Source organism: Ascaphus truei, chromosome 5 (assembly GCF_040206685.1).
Source record: "Ascaphus truei isolate aAscTru1 chromosome 5, aAscTru1.hap1, whole genome shotgun sequence".
Classification (NCBI taxonomy): Eukaryota; Metazoa; Chordata; class Amphibia; order Anura; family Ascaphidae; genus Ascaphus; species Ascaphus truei.
Window position 1 is genome coordinate 301,018,546 of NC_134487.1, and position 19,567 is coordinate 301,038,112.

General features: G+C 51.3%; 1 protein-coding gene across 3 annotated transcripts in view; it reads left to right on the plus strand.

The window, feature by feature from the left end:
• Positions 1–19,567, plus strand: part of ST8SIA1 (ST8 alpha-N-acetyl-neuraminide alpha-2,8-sialyltransferase 1) — a 111,326-nt gene that overhangs the window by 51,779 nt on the left and 39,980 nt on the right. The window lies entirely within an intron of this gene.

Here is a 19,567-nt window from a genome sequence, read left to right on the forward strand (position 1 = left end):
TTCCTTGCGCATTCCTTTATTGCTAGCTATGGAGGAAGTATGCATTATCAGGGGTGCGCAAACCTTTTGTCCTGCGCCCCCCTGCCTGCTCTCCCCCACTGCTCGAACCCTCCCTCACCTTGTATCCAGGGTGACATGAAGTGGTGGGGGTCATGTCACATCGTGGCATCATTTGACGCCGCGTTGCCATGGCGATGCTTCAAACCAGCCGTCTGAATCAAGGATAGGGAAGCTTGCAGAGGCCTCACGTGACCCCCCGGCATTTAATTGCCTTGGGGAAGAGCGCGGGGCCTTTGCAACCGCCGCACCCTCCCCAGAAAAATCCCCCCCAGGTTGCGCACCACTGCATTGCATAATAGCGGGCTGCTAAGCCAGGAGCCCAACGAGTATGCCTGAAAGGCCCATGCAACAAGTGATGGGGCGTTACTGACTCTATGCAGGAGACTGACAATGTATCCTTTACTATGAGTAACAAGTTTAAGTACCTCTCTAGAGTAGGAGTGAGAGTACAGGGGAAGTTTTATCACCTTTTCTGGTGCCCATCTTTTTCCTATCTGCCTAGTCACGCCCAGCCTGCACCTACCTAGCACCCTGCAAAGGCCTGAGGGACTGGGCATTGCCAATATGACCTCCTTTAGAGCCAGGTAAGGAGGGTTACATACAGCTCAACCCTGTTATAGCGCGATCCGCTACAACACGGATCCGCTTATACCGCGGGCTGAGCGTGACTCCCGATTTAGAACATCTCCAATGATTTATTTATTTCCACAAAGCTTTATTGCTAACGGACACGCACGGAGACAGATACGCACACACACACCACCACCCCTCACATTTACTACTCCCCCTCACACTTAATATCCTCCCCACTTACACTCTTAATGCCCCCCTCACACTCGTAATACCCTTCTCATTCACACTATTACCGGATGAGGAGGGTTCAGTCCGTAGCAGGTGGGTTAGCATGAGGGGGGAGGGGCTTGTGCTGTCTTCCATGCTGCTACGACTGCAACAGGAGCCCACACAAAGGCAATCCGGGCACTCCTATTGGCCCGGCAAGCCTCGCGAGAGTTGCTGCTGCAGCCAGCCTCTGAATTTGTACTGCATAAGTACTTGCTGTCCTTTAGCTTACGTAAGCCAACAAAGGGAGCTCTTTAATATAGTCTTCCACTGGGATAAATACCCCAAAATGTGGGCGAGTTGTAATAGGATGAGTAACTTTGGGATTTATTTGACACAGATAATGTGAAAGTCATACAATTGTAGCATATCAGTATGTGCCATTTTGAGCTATCACTCGAGCTATCATACGCGAGGGGGGTGTAGCAATCAGGCCCGGCAGCTGGACACAGAAGTTGGGTCGGATACCCCACAGCGGGACAGCAGGTGGGCCCAGCTCTCCCTCCTTTCATCAACTGCATATTATCCAGCTTTTCACTAAACTAAATAGTAGGGCCTGACTTGCTAAATAACACGCTCGCAATACAGGAAATCAGCAGCACATGTGACAGAAACAGAGCAAATAACATTAATAACATTCAGCGTTTTAATGTTGCTTTCAAGCATGCCTTTGAAATAATGTAATACTCAAGTAAGCCTATAGGTTCACAAAGAAATCAGAAACTGAAGCTAGTTTAAAGAGTTTTGTCACATTTAATAATATATGCTACCAATAAGGGGGGGTAGAGGGCAGAAGTTCCCCTTAACTTGCACCCTTCAACTTCTGTAGTGTGCACCCCACCACTGCAGAGTAAAACACTGCAGAGAAAAGTTGGTGTTTCCTGCACCCTCTGTGCCTGTTCTCCGTGCCGTGAAGTGTCAGTTTGAGGATTGTAGGGGACATTGAACAGTAGATTTTAGGACGTCAAGCATCGGGCTGGGCTGTGGGGAAGGTGCTATTTTTTGCAAACCTGCAGACTCTGTATAGGTCAGGAATCCTCTCACTGGTGTGTCTGTTGTGAAAATGTGTATCTGTGCGCATGTACACACACACATACACACACACCCTACCTCTCTTGATTCTGGGGATTGTGCTCCCGCTGCTGCTGGTGCTGCTGCTGGCACCTCCCTCTCCCCCACCCCCCCTTTACACAGACACACTCCCCCTCTGGCGGAACCCCTGATCGGCTGCCAATTTTTTTACCGCGATCCCCATTATAACGCGGTGGCAGTATGTAGACCCCATGCGCCGCGTTATAACGGGGTTCAGCTGTATAATGTAATAAATATAGTGTGCGTTAAAGTTATAATGTGCACATGACCATTGTTTACAATGGAACTGCTGTATTTCGTGTGCTAAATGTTCGGCAGCGTTAACGCACGGCATTGCAGTAACCGGTGAAATAACGTCTGCTACATCCGGTCCTTACCAACAGCAGGTTAGAGCTCTGCCAATTTAGACCAATTAAAATGATGAATGTCAGCGATGTACCCCGCTGGATCAGTTTTAATTACTCAACTACTTTTATTTAATATTTTTATGGATTGGGTTGTCAGTGAACGCAGCTGTGCATGTTTTATTAGATGCTACTAGGAGAGTGCAGATATGTATGCACAGCTGGGGGAAGGATTCTATTCCAGCAAACCTTAGGCAATATAGAATTGTAATACAAAGATAAAGTTGTCTGCAAATAATAATAATGACTTTGCATCTCTTTTTTGGAAGGTATGTACTATCACAATGTAAATAGTGTCTTTACTTGGACATAAACACGGACCTTTTCCCATAAATAGACATAGAGAAAACTGGCTTGTTTCAAATAGATTCTTAGCAAACATTTATAAACCTTATCTTTAAAGCGGCAATTTGCAGCCCCGTGATTTTAACTCGTGTAATGTTATTATCGGGCACACTGAGCATGTCCTGCTCATTAAAAAGAAAATGTATATATTTTTTGTAGTGTTAAAAAAATCAGGATTTTCTTCCTCTCTAGTGTTTCAAGTTACCATGGTAACCTGTAAATGGCGCTGGGCTCAGGGAAGAGCTCCCGTTGAACCTTCCAGACGCTAAATGTTACAAACGCTAATATCGCCAGGACGGAGCAGCATATAATAAAAACGGAATTGGGAAATTGCAAGAAGGGATAACTTAGAGAGGCAGCCCCAGCCGTTTTTTCATTTTTTGATACAGGGTTGAAGCAGAGGGTCTCCGAAGCGGAACATGAATTTCAGCTCCAGGAATACCCCGCTTCCAGAGATACTTACCTCCGCAGTGGCTGCTCCAGGGTTCACTATATGGCGGCTTTTCAACGCTCTCGGGCCCTGCAGGCCAATAGGAAGCTGTGACATCACCCGGTGCGGCTTCCTATTGGCCCGTGTGATGCGGGAGTTTTAAACGGCAGGAGATACCGGCGCCCCCTTCGAAGATATGTATCTCTGGGAGCAGGGGGTGCCCGGAGCTGAAATTAATGGGATTCCGCCCCGGAGACCCCCGGCTTCAATCCTGTAATAAAAAGGAAAGGGAAAAAAACTGCCCGGATTACTCCTTTAAAGTAAATAAAAAATATAATGCAAAAAAAATAAGCTGATTGGCACAGACGGCGGCTTTAATATCTGCTTACTGAGAGTGCAGGCACGCGGTGCTGTACAATTGTTGGACAATATCCCCTATTCAATATTGTGAGAAGTGTTAATGCATTGTTAACGATGCATCCAGGTGCATTCACTTGGCATGGAAGTGAATACATTGTTGATTGTGCATGAACAAATTCTCACGGTATTCATTAACCTGCGTCAATGGCGATCGGGCGCCATCGCACGGGGATTTGTCATGATTTGTGTGCATGTTGCTAATTATTACAATTATTTTGGATATATTCATGGCCTGTGATGTATGTTTCCCAGTGCACACCTGCCGCTAGTCATATTCATTTCTGTTGTGTAGAAGCAGCAGCTCGAGACCTGAGAACATAGACAGTTTCATGAACTGTCTCATAGCGCCTCCCAATGTGTGGGTGGGGTTGTGTTTAGGGAGCGCAGAATCATATAAACACAATAAGTAAAAAATGCATTTAGTGCAGGATTGCGTATAATGCAAAATGGTATTTTGTGCTGTCTGCCACACACATTGAGTTAGCAGCTGAGAATGACAGAAGAGACCTTACCCATTAGTACCGGCTGTTCCAGTGCAGCATGAAACCTATAAAATGATTAACACTCATTTCCAGTAATGACTCACGATGCGTTTTCCAGTGATCCGATTATCTAAAGCCGAGTTTTACAAACTTGTTTTCTCGTGACCCAGTATAAGAAACAGATTTTTGACGGCGACCCAAATAAAAAATGTTCATAAAAACAACCCTCCTCTCCTTTCGCACTCAACCCCCCCTCTCCTTTTGCATAGAATCCCCCCTTCACACACTCAATCTCCCCTCCAATCACACTCAATTTCTCCCCCCACTCATTTTCTTTCACCTTCCCCCACTCAATTTCTTCCCCCCCTCTCCCCACTCAATTTTCTCCTTCAATTTCTGCCCCCACTGAATTTCTTCCCCTTCTCCCCACTCAATTTCTCCCCCCCCCCTCCTCCCATTAAAAACCCACACACATTTGACCTTGTGAGGCGAGGTCTCTAGTCCCAGGTTGGTGGATGAGCCCCCATGTCAGCAGCCCTGCTAGCGGTGACCCAGTGAGTAATCTCCCAAGACAGAGTAATGGGTCTTGACCCTGAGTTTGAAAAAACACTGTTTAAAGACGAATTTCTCCATGTTACCCAGATCTAGTTAGCGGCCCAAAGTGTGTGATATCTGTTTGTGTTGTCTTTATAATACATATATTTTTCTTGTGTACTGGTCATAATCTTGGACAATTGGTAACCTTTTAGGTTTTAGGCTAACAGGGTATAGAAAAAGTAACACCTGCAGTATCGTTTTTTGGTAATAATGTATTTGTCTCCTTCTCTGTCAGAAGGGCCAGCAATGCATTACCGAGCAAAGGGGTTACAACAGTGTTTTTCAACCAGGGTTTCTAGGTACCCTTGAGTTCACGGGCACCCCTAAAGGGTTCCCTGTAATTTTCAGGTAATTTTTAAATTGTACCAAATACAGAAGAATTTACAATACATCTGATCTCAGATGCGCAATTAGAGAGGATTGGGGATCCTTACAATGCATCTGATCTCAGACACGCTATTAGAGAGGGTTGGGGTGCCTTACAATGCATATGATCAGACGTATTATTAGAGAGAGTTGGGGTTCTTTACAATGTATCTGATGTCAGAGGCGCAATTAGAGAGGATTGGGGATCCTTACAATGCACCTGATCACAGACACGCTATTAGAGAGGGTTGGGGTGCCTTACAATGCATATGATCAGACGTATTATTAGAGAGAGTTGGGGTTCTTTACAATGTATCTGATGTCAGAGGCGCTATTAGAGAGGGTTGGGGTTCTTCACAATGCACCTGATCTCAGACGCGCTATTAGAGAGGGTTGGTGTTCCATACAATGCATCTGATCTCAGACACGCTATTAGAGAGGGTCAAGGTTCCTTACAATGCACCTGATCACAGACGCGTTATTAGAGAGGGTTGGGGTTCCTTACAATGCATCAGATCTCAGACGCACTATTAGAGAGGGTTGGGGTTCCTTACAATGCATGTGATCTCAGACGCGCTATTAGAAAGGGTTGGGGTTCCTTACAATGCATCTGATCTCAGACATGCTGTAAGAGAGGGTTGGGGTTCCTCAGAATTTAACATAGGGTTCCTTAACCAACAAAATGCTGGAAACCCCTGGGTTACGTACTCGCTCGTCTTGAAACCTGTGTCCCCACTTGTCACTGGATGTTATTAGATTAAATGAGAGCGTTATTTGTGGAATGACATTTGCAAATACAGTATGGGTGATGGGTAGTTTTTATAGGGAATGTTATGATTTTGGAAGCTGTGCTTGAAGCTTTTAATATTTTGTTATGGTTGTATTCTAGTTAATTATACTTCAATCACTGAACAAACTTCCTTGTTTTTGTTTTTTTTCTTTAAAGTAATCTTCTCCTAGGATTAGACTTTCATTAAGGTCTTCAGTTTAGAACAAGATTTTCAATTTTTCCCTTAGGCCTCGTTCAGGGTGCTGGCTTCGGAGGGAGGGCGTGCTGCCGTGCGTGCTGCCGTGAGAAACAAAGTATTCAATTTGAATACTGGTTGTCAGGGTAGCAGCTGCCCTGTCCCCGAGGCCAGGAGTTGAAGCTGACTACAGTTTCAATAAACGAAAATTTCGTTTTTTGGAGCTGCAGCAGCGTCACTGGGACCTAGGCAGCCAATGAAATCATTCTTCAGAATGATTTCATGACTGCAACCTCGATACTTACCATGCTGTGTGTAACCCCGCCCCCTCCCCAATGCTGAAAAGTCTGCTGGGGGATAAACACAGATCGCCCAGCAAACTGCCGCACTGCCTCCCTCCCGCCCTCCCTCCGAGTCCTGCAGCTGGCACCCTGAACGAGGCCTTAGTTTGTCCCAAGAGATCGGTGCAATGTGCCTTGTGTTTGTACTGATAACGCTGTGAAATGCATAACTACAGAACATATTTACCCCGTATCCTTTCTTTTCTTTTGGTATTCTGTTATCCTACCAAGAGGTCAGTCACAGTGTTCCATCACAACTGAAAGTTACTTAAATGTGGAAGAGTTTGATATTAAGAACATTTGTGAGCACATGACTTAGATATGCAACCAGGGTTAATACACAAGGCTACTCTAGCTAACTCACCTTTCATCTCTCATCTCCTGCACAAGGTACTTTCAATGAGTTACTATTAACCCCTTGCTATAATGCAATCATATCTATCCACTTCCACCACCCAAGAAATAGGCAAAGATATGTAATTATATATATATATATATCTGCCAGGGTCTCGGGTCCCTGTTTACTAAAGAAAAAACTATGCACTTTAAACACAAAGCTTTTGTAGCAAAATGTGTCCAAAAATGTAAGCTACTTTCTACAAAGTGTGCAACAGAGTTCAATCAGAGCCCAAAGCATCACTTATTAAAGTTTGGCTTTAATATACAAAAATACAGTGCTTTAGTTTACAGAAAAAAATTATTACAAGAACATACAGTTACAATAAATGCAGAACAGTTTGTTAAAATAAAAGGATAAAACAAACAGAATTTCATAATCGTTACCATGTCATAAGTTCTTCCCAGAAAGGTTACCGGTGCAGAAAGATGGAAATTCACTTGTCTGATCCAAAACACACGTCTGTTGAATTCTAATTACTTATTCAAACATGCCAACATTTATGCCCAGCCCTTCTTGCATTGAAACACACATAAGACCCAACCCTGTCATAAATAAGCTACTGGGTGACATTAATGACTTAAGAAAAAAAAAAAAAAACATTTTCTTCTGACTGTTTAAAATTTGACTCAATATATAAAAGGTCTCACAATTGTATGTCTATAACACTTAGACAGACGCCATCTTCATCGTTATGTCTGTGTACTTCACGTACACGCCAGAATATAACATTTGACAGCCTAACGTCTATTTTCGCAGGAGAAACCGTTATCTATATAAGGCACTTATTACCCATGCGGTGGGGGGTATGATTTGATTTGTCTTATTGCAACAATGCCAAATATGTACCTGTTCGTATTCAGAATAGATGTCGTCACATGATATCCTCATTTTTAATTAAGTCCTCCAACTAAGTGGTGACCTGTTTGTCATCTCTCTGTGATGCACCATTCAAGGCTGTTACAGTTTTCTTTGAGGCTGACGGTCCAGAATCTGGCTATCGTCCCCAGCCTTCTAAGCTACACACATTTCACTTTTAGTGGGCCATCCGTGATAGCCCCCTCTACCCCCGCCAAGTAAGCCCTCTCTGTAGATCAGCACAGATCCTGAAAGGGTATTGACATAAACCCAATTTCTTGTATTTTTAACATAATTTCTAACCAACGCTAACACCTGAAGTACCAGATTGATTAAAATACCTAATAACCCCCACAATTTTTATTACATACATAAGTATTTTTGAGGCAGAATGATTCAAGCTAAATACTATTTAGATATTAAACCCAGTGAACACACTAGTGAAAATATTATACATTTATACAATTGGAAATAGTGCTGCTCCAGAAACAGACTCAATTCAAGTCCACATGTGTCCACGAAGGTGGAAAATCAGGAGCGCAGATACATCCAGGATTAATCGGGGTGACTATTAAAGGCAATGCGGCTGTGATGAGTAACCAACTCTCCGGTGATTCTTCAGGCACGAACCAGATGAGTAGGATTCCCATATGTGAAGCATAGAAAAGACACAATGATAGTGCAGGTTGCCTTATAAATGATGCAATGAAAGTAATACACTTATAAATTAGCTGTGTATACGGACAGTGAGACCACCCATGGTCAGACAATGGAGGAAAACAGCAGTACTCCTTCCTTCACTGATGCTCCACCTATGGGGGCCGTTCACAGGGGAAGATGACAAAAGTCCAGGGAAGGGAGAACCAAATCTTGGCCCAGGGTCCTCAAAAATGTCCACCAAACACCTTGGTGGACAGAATTAACTCCAGAGGAAGCTCTAGCAGAGCAAACACGTAGGGTGAGCATACCGCCTGTTTGAAGACACCCAAGGTGCTTGGTGGACACTTAACTGATTATTGTTTATATTCAACAGTTTGATGAACATATTTGCAACTGTTAAAATGTTTTAGAGCAGCGGTGCGCAAAGTGGCGGGATTTTTTTGGGGGGGGCGCAGGCGCTTGCAGAGGCCCCACGCTCTTCCCCGAGGCATTAAAATTAAATGCCGGGGGATCGCGTGAGGCCTCTGCAACAAACTTACCGGGGCTCAGACGCGTTGGTGTGACGCGTCGCCATGGCAACGTGGCGTCAAATGACGCCGCTGTGTCATGTGGGGTGACATCACACGGCGTCGCCATGGTAACGGGGTCACACGACGTCACATCACATGACCCCACTGCGTCATTTGACGCCGCCGAGTGAGGTGAGGGGGGCGCGAAAGGGAGCAGGCAGGGGGCGCAAAAAAAATCTCAATCTGCGCCAAAAATATTTTGTTGTTTTGTGCCCAGAAAGGGTCGGTGCTAGGTGTGTATGTTATTGGTATGTTCTAAAAAAATCATATTTATATGCGCCCCCCAAAATTAGAAAGTGGGTGAAAATAATCTGCCAGGTTTACCTTGGCGTAAGCGCCGGGGGCGTAGCAGTGTTAGCACAGGATTAAGCTGCTACGTAGTATCAACTAAAATACAGGTGTTTTTTTTACAGACTGTAGGTTGCAAAATTGATTATTTTCGCACTATGGCTATTGCAAATCATATTACAACTAATAGTTTATTTTTACTAGCACTGATTATAAATGCAAAAAAAATACACAATTCTGTTTTAATTTAAACTGTATCAATCTGTTATTCAAACTACGAATCATACATCATGCATGAAACCTTCATACATATGAAACATATTTTAATAAGGTTTGAACTATTTTTTGCACTAGAATTGGGATGCACAAATAATATGATTTTAGTACGTAGGTCCCATATTTCCTTGGCTTGCATCTATTTTTATTTGATTATTTACCTTCATTATACCTTTGTGCTCTGTGCTGCTGAATATAAAATTTGATTTAAAAGAGTTTTTCCCCTAAAATGGATCTCCCAAAGGCTCATGAAGAAAACATGATACCTCTCATTGCTGATAAGTGTATGTATGTATGTCTTTATTATTATTATAGGGCCATTAATGTACATAGCGCTTCACAGCAGTAATACACGTGACATTCATATAGAAGCGCTTCAGATATAAAAGTAACATTTAGGAAAAGGAGTCCCTGCTCCGAAGAGCTTACAATCTAATTGGTTATTAGGAAGGACGTACAGAGACAGTAGGAGGGCGTTCTGGTAAGTGCGCCTGCAGGGGGCCAAGGTTTATATATGTGGTGTAAAACGATCACTCTAGCTACTCATATGCTTCCTTAAGCAGGTGTGTCTTAAGGTGGGCCTTAAAGGTGGATAGAGAGGGTGCTAGTCGGGTACTGAGGGGAAGGGCATTCCAGAGGTGTGGGGCCGTCAGTGAAAAAGGTTTAAGGCGGGAGAGGGCTTTAGATACAAAGGGGGTAGAAAGAAGACATCTTTGAGCAGAACGCAAGAGTCGGGATGGTGCATAACGAGAAATTAGGGCTGAGATGTAAGGAGGGCAGAAGAGTGTAAAGCTTTAAAAGTGAGGAGAAGAATGGAGTGTGAGATGCGGAATCAGTGTAGTAACAAGCATAGATTGTCACCATGGATGCCTCATCTAGCCCTATTTACACTGATACTGTAGTATGACGAGTGTATAGTTACACGCTGCAGCGCCAGTACAACCATTTATGTATCTGCTGTAGAAAATAAGTGAGCGTGAGAAACTTGCTATACAGAAATATGGAAATGAATGTTATATCCAAGAACAGCTGTCTAATGGATGTAAATTGGTGTATTAACTGAAGCTCAAAGGTTCAGATGATTTGAGTTTAATACACAGAGCATGCGATTATGCTAACTAGACACAAGCTTCTGCTTGTTTTTAAACTGGGGTATCCATGGAGAAGTATTTTGCTGCAAAAATAAAATCTTTTGAAATTGAAGAAAATGCACTTAGCATCTGACAATAATCTTTCCAAGTCGGGCGCTGTGACTTCTCGCCCCGAATCTTTCTATCGGATCACTCCAGGCTACAAGCTTAATTAGACTCTTCTAAATCCAGTTTGTAACCTTCCTCTGTTCATGGGGGCCTTCATGAACAGGCGCTTATTTGTTTCAGGGAATGGCACGTGTCTGAATCACTGGACCATAATTATGTCCAAGCCTGGACCTAAAACAAGAGCTCAAATCAGCCCTGCCGCTTCATTCAGTCCCCGCGTGTTCTGTCTGGACACTGCTCATGGATAATTTCTCAGGCGCTCAGGCTGCTAAGTTTCAATGTCTGGCTCCTAGCATTTGCCCTCTTTGTTTGTGCTGAGCGCTGGTTCCCCGCCAGTTTATTGTGCTTGTCACGTGACACGAGACAGCGGAGGTTGGAAGAGGTGTGCACGCAAAAGGCAGAGCGACGTGGGCAGGCAAAGGCAGGCGGGCAGAGGCGAGGCAGGCGGGCGGAGGCGAGGCAGGCGGGCGGAGGCGAGGCAGGCGGCCGGAGGCGAGGCAGGCGGGCAGAGGCGAGGCAGACGGGCAGAGGCGAGGCAGGCGGCTGGAGGTGAGCAGAGGTGAGGTAGGTGGGCAAAGGCGAGGCGAGCAGAGGTGAGGCAGGTGGGCAAAGGCGAGGCGGGCAGAGGTGAGGCCGGTGGGCAAAGGCGAGGCGGGCAGAGGTGAGGCAGGCGGGCAGAGGTGAGGTAGGTGGGCAAAGGCGAGGCGGGCTGAGGTGAGGCAGGTGGGCAAAGGTGAGGGGGGCTGAGGTGAGGCAGGTGGGCAAAGGCGAGGCAGGTGGGCAAAGGCGTGGCAGGTGGGCAAAGGCGTGGCAGGTGGGCAAAGGCAAGGCGGGCAGAGGCGAGGCGGGCAGAGGTGAGGCGGGCAGAGGTGAGGCAGGCGGGCACAGGTGAGGTAGGTAGGCAGAGGTGAGGTAGGCGGGCAGAGGCGAGGCGGGCAGAGGTGAGGTAGGTGGGCAAAGGCGAGGCGGGCTGAGGTGAGGCAGAGGATTGAAATTTTATTAGACCCGCAAGTAGTTGGAATGTTACAAAGTTCCCAACCTGTCAGGGTTTTTGGTCTGGCAGAAATATAGATAGGGGATATGGGGAGGAAGTGCGATGTGAAGATAAGGAGCCTGGCAGCTAGAAGACAAAACAGGCTTCATTTTCATAAACTAGCCGCCAGCTGGGACCCCCTCCCTACAAATCCCCCCCCCTCCCTACAACCACCCTCTCCCCCCCCTCCCTACAACCCCCCCCCTCCCTAAAACCACCCTCTCCCCCCCCCTCCCTACAACCCCCCCTCCCTACAACCACCCTCTCCCCCCCCCCCCTCTTTTTCCTTTTCTTCCTTGGAGGTTGGTGGCTGCTGCATATTCACAGGTTACATCCACCCCATAAGATATACACTCCCCCCTGCTCCCCCCCCCCCCCCCACACACACAGAGCACGCGGCTCTCCCCTCACCCGGCGCTCCCCCCCCACACACACGCACACAGAGCACACGGCTCTCCCCTCTTCCGGCGCTCCCCCCCCCCCCCCCACACACACACACAGAGCACGCGGCTCTCCCCTCACCCGGCACTCCTCCCCCCCCCCACACACACACAGAGCACGCGGCTCTCCCCTCACCCGGCGCTCCCCCCCCCCCCTCCCACACACAGAGCACGCGGCTCTCCCCTCACCCGGCGCTCCCCCGCCCCACACACACACACAGAGCACGCGACTCTCCCCTCACACAGGCCGCTCCTCCTCCGGCTCTCTCCTCCTCACCGGAGCGTCTCAGCCTCTCCGCGGAGGAGCCCGAGGTGGAAGAGGAGCGCGGCCGTGTGCATGGTGAGGAAACGCAGGGGAATGGGTTATTTAACGCGTCCCTGACTCACCCTGCCCTTTGCCCACCCTGCCCCCTGCCCTCCCTCCCAATGCCCTTTGCCCCCCCTGCCTTCCCTCCTAATGCCCTTTGCCCCCCCTGCCCTCCCTCCACCTGCCCTTTGCCCCATGCCCTCCCCCTGCCCTCCCTCCCAATGCCCTTTGCCCCCCTGCCCTCCCTCCTAATGCCCTTTGCCCCCCTGCTCTCCCTCTTAATGCCCTTTGCCCCCTGCCCTCCCTCCTAATGCCCTTTTCCCCCCCTGCCCTCCCTCCCAATGCCCTTTGCCCCCCCTGCCCTTTGCCCCCTGCCCTTTGCCCCCCCTCCCCCCTGCCCTTTTCCCCTTTGCCCCCTGCCCTCCCTCCTAATGCCCTTTTCCCCCCCTGCCCTCCCTCCCAATGCCCTTTTCCCCCCCCCTGCCCTCCCTCCCAATGCCCTTTGCCCCCCCCTGCCCTCCCTCCCCCTGCCCTTTGCCCCCCCTGCCCTTTTCCCCTTTGCCCCCCTGCCCTTTGCCCCTCTGCCCTTTGCCACCCTGCCCTTTGCCCCCCTGCCATTTGCCCCCCTGCCCTTTAGCCTCTTGCCCCCCTCCCTGCCCTCTTGCCCCCTCCCTCCCTGCCCTCTTGCCCCCCTCCCTCTTTGCCCTCTTGCCTCCCCTGCCCTCTTGCCCCCCTCCCTCCATGCCCTCTTGCCCCTCCCTGCCCTTAGCCCCCCCGCCCCTCCCTGCCCTTTGGCCCCCCCGCCCCTCACTGCCCTTAGCCCCTCCCTGCCCTTAGCCCCCCCGCCCCTCCCTGCCCTTAGCCCCCCCGCCCCTCCCTACCCTTAGCCCCCCCGCCCCTCCCTGCCCTTTGGCCCCCCCACCCCTCCCTGCCCTTTGGCCCCCCCGCCCCTCCCTGCCCTTTGGCCCCCCCGCCCCTCCCTGCCCTTTGGCCCCCCCGCCCCTCCCTGCCCTTTGGCCCCCCCCGCCCCTCCCTGCCCTTTGGCCCCCCCGCCCCTCCCTGCCCTTTGGCCCCCCCGCCCCTCCCTGCCCTTTGGCCCCCCCGCCCCTCCCTGCCCTTTGGGCCTCCCCTGCCCTTTCCCCCCCCCACGCCCCTCCCTGCCCTGTGGCCCCCCCGCCCCTCCCTGCCCTTTGGCCTCCCCACCCCTCCCTGCCCTTTGGCCTCTTGACCCCACCCCTCCCTGCCCTCTTGCCCCCCCTGCCCTTTGCCCCCCTCCCTCCCTGCCCTCTTGCCCCCCTCCCTCCCTGCCCCCCTCCCTCCCCCCCTGCCCTCTTGCCCTCTTGCCCCCCGCCCCTCCCTGCCCTTTGGCCCCCCCTCCCTGCCCTTTGGAATGCCCTTTGCCCCCCCTGCCCCTCCCTGCCCTTTGGCCCCCCCTGCCCCTCCCTGCCCTTTGGCCCCCCCCTGCCTTTTGCCCCCCCCACCCCTCCCTGCCCTTTGGCCCCCCCGCCCCTCCCTGCCCTTTGGAATGCCCTTTGCCCCCCCTGCCCCTCCCTGCCCTTTGGCCCCCCCCTGCCTTTTGGCCCCCCCACCCCTCCCTGCCCTTTGGCCCCCCCGCCCCTCCCTGCCCTTTGGGCCTCCCCTGCCCTTTCCCCCCCCCACGCCCCTCCCTGCCCTGTGGCCCCCCCGCCCCTCCCTGCCCTTTGGCCTCCCCACCCCTCCCTGCCCTTTGGCCTCTTGACCCCACCCCTCCCTGCCCTCTTGCCCCCCCTGCCCTTTGCCCCCTCCCTCCCTGCCCTCTTGCCCCCCTCCCTCCCTGCCCCCCTCCCTCCCCCCCTGCCCTCTTGCCCTCTTGCCCCCCGCCCCTCCCTGCCCTTTGGCCCCCCCTCCCTGCCCTTTGGAATGCCCTTTGCCCCCCCTGCCCCTCCCTGCCCTTTGGCCCCCCCTGCCCCTCCCTGCCCTTTGGCCCCCCCCTGCCTTTTGCCCCCCCCACCCCTCCCTGCCCTTTGGCCCCCCCGCCCCTCCCTGCCCTTTGGAATGCCCTTTGCCCCCCCTGCCCCTCCCTGCCCTTTGGCCCCCCCTGCCCCTCCCTGCCCTTTGGCCCCCCCCTGCCTTTTGGCCCCCCCACCCCTCCCTGCCCTTTGGCCCCCCCCGCCCCTCCCTGCCCTTTGGCCCCCCCCCGCCCCTCCCTGCCCTTTGGCCCCCCCGCCCCTCCCTACCCTTTGGCACCCCTGCCCCTCCCTGCCCTTTGGCACCCCCGCCCCTCCCTGCCCTTTGGCACCCCCGCCCCTCCCGGCCCTTTGGCACCCCCGCCCCTCCCTCCCCTTTGGCACCCCCGCCCCTCCCTCCGCTTTGGCACCCCCGGCCCTCCCCGTCCTTCCACGCCCCTTGGGCCCCCCCCTGCCCTTCCACGCCCGGGCAACGCCGGGTATATCAGCTAGTATAGCTATATATGTAAGTAACCGCCGCCCGCTCAGCGCTAGCGGGTACACAGCCTTACACACACCCATACTCTCTGCCTCCCATCCCTCCATTGTCGTTCCCCCCCTCCCATTCTCTCTCTCCCCCATTCTGTATGTGTCTCTCTCGCCCCATTCTCTGTCTCTCTCTCTCCCCGATTCGCTGGCTCTCTCTCCCCATTCTCTGTCTCGCTCTCCCCCATTCTCTGTGTGTCTCTCTCCCCAATTCTCTGTGTGTCTCTCTCCCCCATTCTCTGTGTGTGTCTCTCTCCCCCATTCTCTGTGTGCGTCTCTCTCTTCCCCATTCTCTGTGTGTCTCTCTCCCCCATTCTCTGTGTGTGCGTCTCTCCCCCATTGTCTGTGTTTGCGTCTCTCCCCCATTCTCTGTGCGTCTCTCTCCCCCATTCTCTGTGTCTCTCGCCCCCATTCTCTGTGTGTGTCTCTCGCCCCCATTCTCTGTGTGTGTCTCTCTCTTCCCCATTCTCTGTGTGCGTCTCTCCCCCATTCTCTGTGTGTGTCTCTCTCCCCCATTCTCTGTGTGTGCGTCTCTCCCCCATTCTCTGTGTGTGCGTCTCTCCCCCATTCTCTGTGTGTGCGTCTCTCCCCCATTCTCTGTGCGTCTCTCTCCCCCATTCTCTGTGTCTCTCGCCCCCATTCTCTGTCTCTCGCCCCCATTCTCTGTGTGTGTCTCTCGCCCCCATTCTCTGTGTGTGTCTCTCTCTTCCCCATTCTCTGTGTGCGTCTCTCCCCCATTCTCTGTGTGTGTCTCTCTCCCCCATTCTCTGTGTGTGCGTCTCTCCCCCATTCTCTGTGTGTCTCTCTCCCCCCATTCTCTGTGTGTGCGTCTCTCCCCCATTCTCTGTGTGTGTGTCTCTCCCTCATTCTCTGTGTCTCTCTCTCCCCCATTCTCTGTGTGTCTCTCTCCCCCCCATTCTCTGTGCGTCTCTCTCCCCCATTCTCGGTGTCTCTCTCCCCCATTCTCTGTGTGTGTCTCTCTCTCCCCCATTCTGTGTCTCTCTCCCCCATTCTCTGTGTGTCTCTCTCCCCCATTCTCTGTGTGTCTCTCTCTCCCCCATTCTCTGTGTGTCTCTCTCTCCCCATTCTCTGTGTGTGCGTCTCTCTCCCCCATTCTCTGTGGGTCTCTCTCCCCCATTCTCTGTGTCTCTCTCCCCCATTCTCTGTGTGTCTCTCTCTCTCCCCATTTTCTGTGTGTCTCGCTCTCCCCCATTCTCTGTGTGCGTCTCTCTCCCCCATTTTGTGTGTCTGTCTCTCCCATTCTCTGTGTGCTGCCTCTCTTCTCCCCCAATGCTGCCTCTCTTCTCCCCCAATGCTGCCTCTCCCCCATTCTCTGTGTCTCTCTCCCCCATTCTCTGTGTGTCTCTCTCTCTCCCCATTTTCTGTGTGTCTCGCTCTCCCCCATTCTCTGTGTGCGTCTCTCTCCCCCATTCTGTGTGTCTGTCTCTCCCATTCTCTGTGTGCTGCCTCTCTTCTCCCCCAATGCTGCCTCTCTTCTCCCCCAATGCTGCCTCTCTTCTCCCCCCCATGCTGCCTCTCTTCTCCCCCCATGCTGCCTCTTCTCCCCCCCATGCTGCCTCTTCTCCCCCCCATGCTGCCTCTCTTCTCCCCCCCATGCTGCCTCTCTTCTCCCCCCATGCTGCCTCTATCCTCCCCCCATGCTGCCTCTATACTCCCCCCCCAATGCTGGCTCTTTCCTCCCCCCCATGCTGGCTCTATCCTCCCCCCCATGCTGCCTCTCTTCTCCCCCCCATGCTGCCTCTCTTCTCCCCCCATGCTGCCTCTATCCCCCCCCATGCTACCTCTATCCCCCCCATGCTGCTTCTATCCTCCCCCCCATGCTGCCTCTCTCTCCCCCCATGCTGCCTCTCTCTCTCCCTCCCCCATGCTGCCTCTCTCTCTCCTCCCTCCCATGCTGCCTCTCTCTCCCCCCCCCATGTCTCTCTCCCCCTCTCATGCTGCCTCTCTCCCCCACTCATGCTGCCTCTCTCTCCCCACCCCCTCACTGACTTGACTTGTCAATCACCGCCGCTGCTGGTCCCAGCGAGCCAGATCCGGCTTTGACGTCGCTGGGGAGAACAGCGGTGATTGACAGGTCAGCCATCAGTGCGCCCAGCACAGGTTCCAGGAGGGACATTTTAAGCGCCCGGGATTTTTCCATCCCTGATTATACCATTTCTTTATTAATATATATAAATCCTGGTTGCCCGGGTGCCTAAAATGTAGCCCTGTAGTGTCTGTCTGTGTTGTACACCGCACAGGGGAAGAGGGGAGGAGTGTGTGTGTGTGTGTGTGTATGTGTCAGATATACACACACACACACACTGACACAAAGCCACCAACAAGTGGGAAGGGGGGCGGAGGGGAGGAGCTGACCCGGAGCAGGGCCAAGTTCGAGGGCAGGAACAGGACAGGAGCAGGAACAGAACAAGACCCTGGACAGGGATTGGTTCGGGCAGGGGTGCGGTACTGGTCCAGAGTTGGGACAGGACCGGAGCAGGAACATGTACATGTCCAGAGCTAGGACAGGACTGGAGAGGGGACAGGTACATGTCCAGAGCTGGGACAGGACCGGAGAGGGGACAGGTACATGTCCAGAGCTGGGACAGGACCGGAGAGGGGACAGGTACATGTCCAGAGCTGGGACAGGACCGGAGAGGGGACAGGTACATGTCCAGAGCTGGGACAGGACCGGAGAGGGGACAGGTACATGTCCAGAGCTGGGACAGGACCGGAGAGGGGACAGGTACATGTCCAGAGCGGAGGCAGGAAGCAGGCATTCAGGGTATAACACAACCCAGGGGCCAGGCGTCTTTGTGAACAGGATGCCAAGTAACAGGCTGGGTCAGACCTTCATCCAGCAGAGCCTTCTGGATGCTCAGATAACGCCATCCTTCCTCACATTGTCTTCTATAGCCTGTGTTAGCTAATGTAAATTGGGGGGTATGTTCCTTAAAGGCAGAGAAGTTGCTGACTATTAGCTTTCATTTCAGACTATGCAAGCTCGGCTGAATTTCAAGTCCAGCTTCATTGTTCCCATTGTCACATGACATACAGTGGTTAAGATGACGTAGACATGGTGTTGTGGGTAGTGACATACAGTCTTTGACTGAACCACTGATTGAGCTACCTGTGCTAACACAGCGATACTCTTAAAACCTGACCTGTTGGTGGCCCTTGAGGACTGGAGTTGGCCAGTCCTGGTATAACCAATAATACACAAACCTCTTCTGAGGTTTTGTAAACCAGTTGACCCCTTAAAGCAGGGGTGCACAAACTTTTCAGGCTGCGCCCCCCTGCCTGCTCTCCTCCCCTGCTCTCACACCCCCCCCCTTACCTCGTGTCCAGCATCTTCTGACGTCATGTGATTCACCATGGTGACGTGTCGCTGGAAGCCACCGTAGACCAGCAAAGGGAGTTAGAGAGGCCTCGTGCATGCTCCCCGGCATTTCATTTAAAAGTCCTGGGGAAGAGCGCAGGGCCTGCCCCCCCCCCCCCCCCCCCAGAAAGACTTGCTCCCCCTAGTTTGCGCACCGCTGGTTTAAAGAATGGGACCACAGTTGGGGCACCACATTCACAACCTCTATAAAAGAAACCTATAACCACTCAAACTTTCCATCGGCAAAGAAGTCCGGAGCTTAAATATCTAGCAAAAATCATTAGCACATCTAGAAGGGTTTGAATGTTCCGGTTAGAGGGACAGTATTTACCTTCTGATTTTCACGGATCATGAGCTGCTGCTATCACGTGTCTTTGCAACTTAAACCGTTCTGCACTCTGCCCCATAGCAAGATGTCTATTTGTCATAGGAAGTGACCAGGAATGAACGTTGTGACTATGAGAAAAGCCAGCGCACATACGAATGTGTGCCCCTTTTATATACGAATGTATGCCCCTTTTATATGCGAATGTATGCCCCTTTTATATACGAATGTATGCCCCTTTTATATACGAATGTATGCCCCTTTTATATACTCCATCATTGCTAGAGATTGAGTTCCTGAGAAGCAAAAGACTAGTTACTTAGGTGCTGAACTTCCGGTACCTATTCTTAGGACAGTTTACCAGCCGCTTGCACTGATTCTGAGGACACAAAAGGTGCTTGTTATGAGGCTTCAAAATTGAATTAACTTGTGTCACCGTGCACATTTAGATTTAGTTTTTTTTAGGACATTATATTTTCAAAAACATGCAATTTAATTATTTTTTTAAACCTTTAACAAAAACATCAGAGCCAGTTTCATTCATATTTGAATTCTCTCAGAAAACTAAGTTACTAAAATGAGATTTTTACCGGAAAGGTTGAGCGTGCGCAGAGCTTGTGGTTCATCTATTACTGCGTTTGCGCTGACGCACGTGTGTCAAAAACACAAAACATTTTTCTGTCTGAACCGTAATATTTATTTTGTGTATTTCTACTGATGTAGAACGCAGCGTGCGCTGTGCCGGTATTCTGCGCTAAAAGAATGACTTTACATGACGGGACACAACCAACGCAGAAAAGCGTCACTAAAAGTGACGCTGCACATTTCTTAATACAGGGACCTGCGCCGATATGCAAATGTAACTGCGCCCTAACGCCTCCCACTTTCCATAAATACCTAATCGCAGGCAGACATACCCAAAAAAGGCGCAACTACGCCTTGCGTTGAAATAAAGTCTATGCG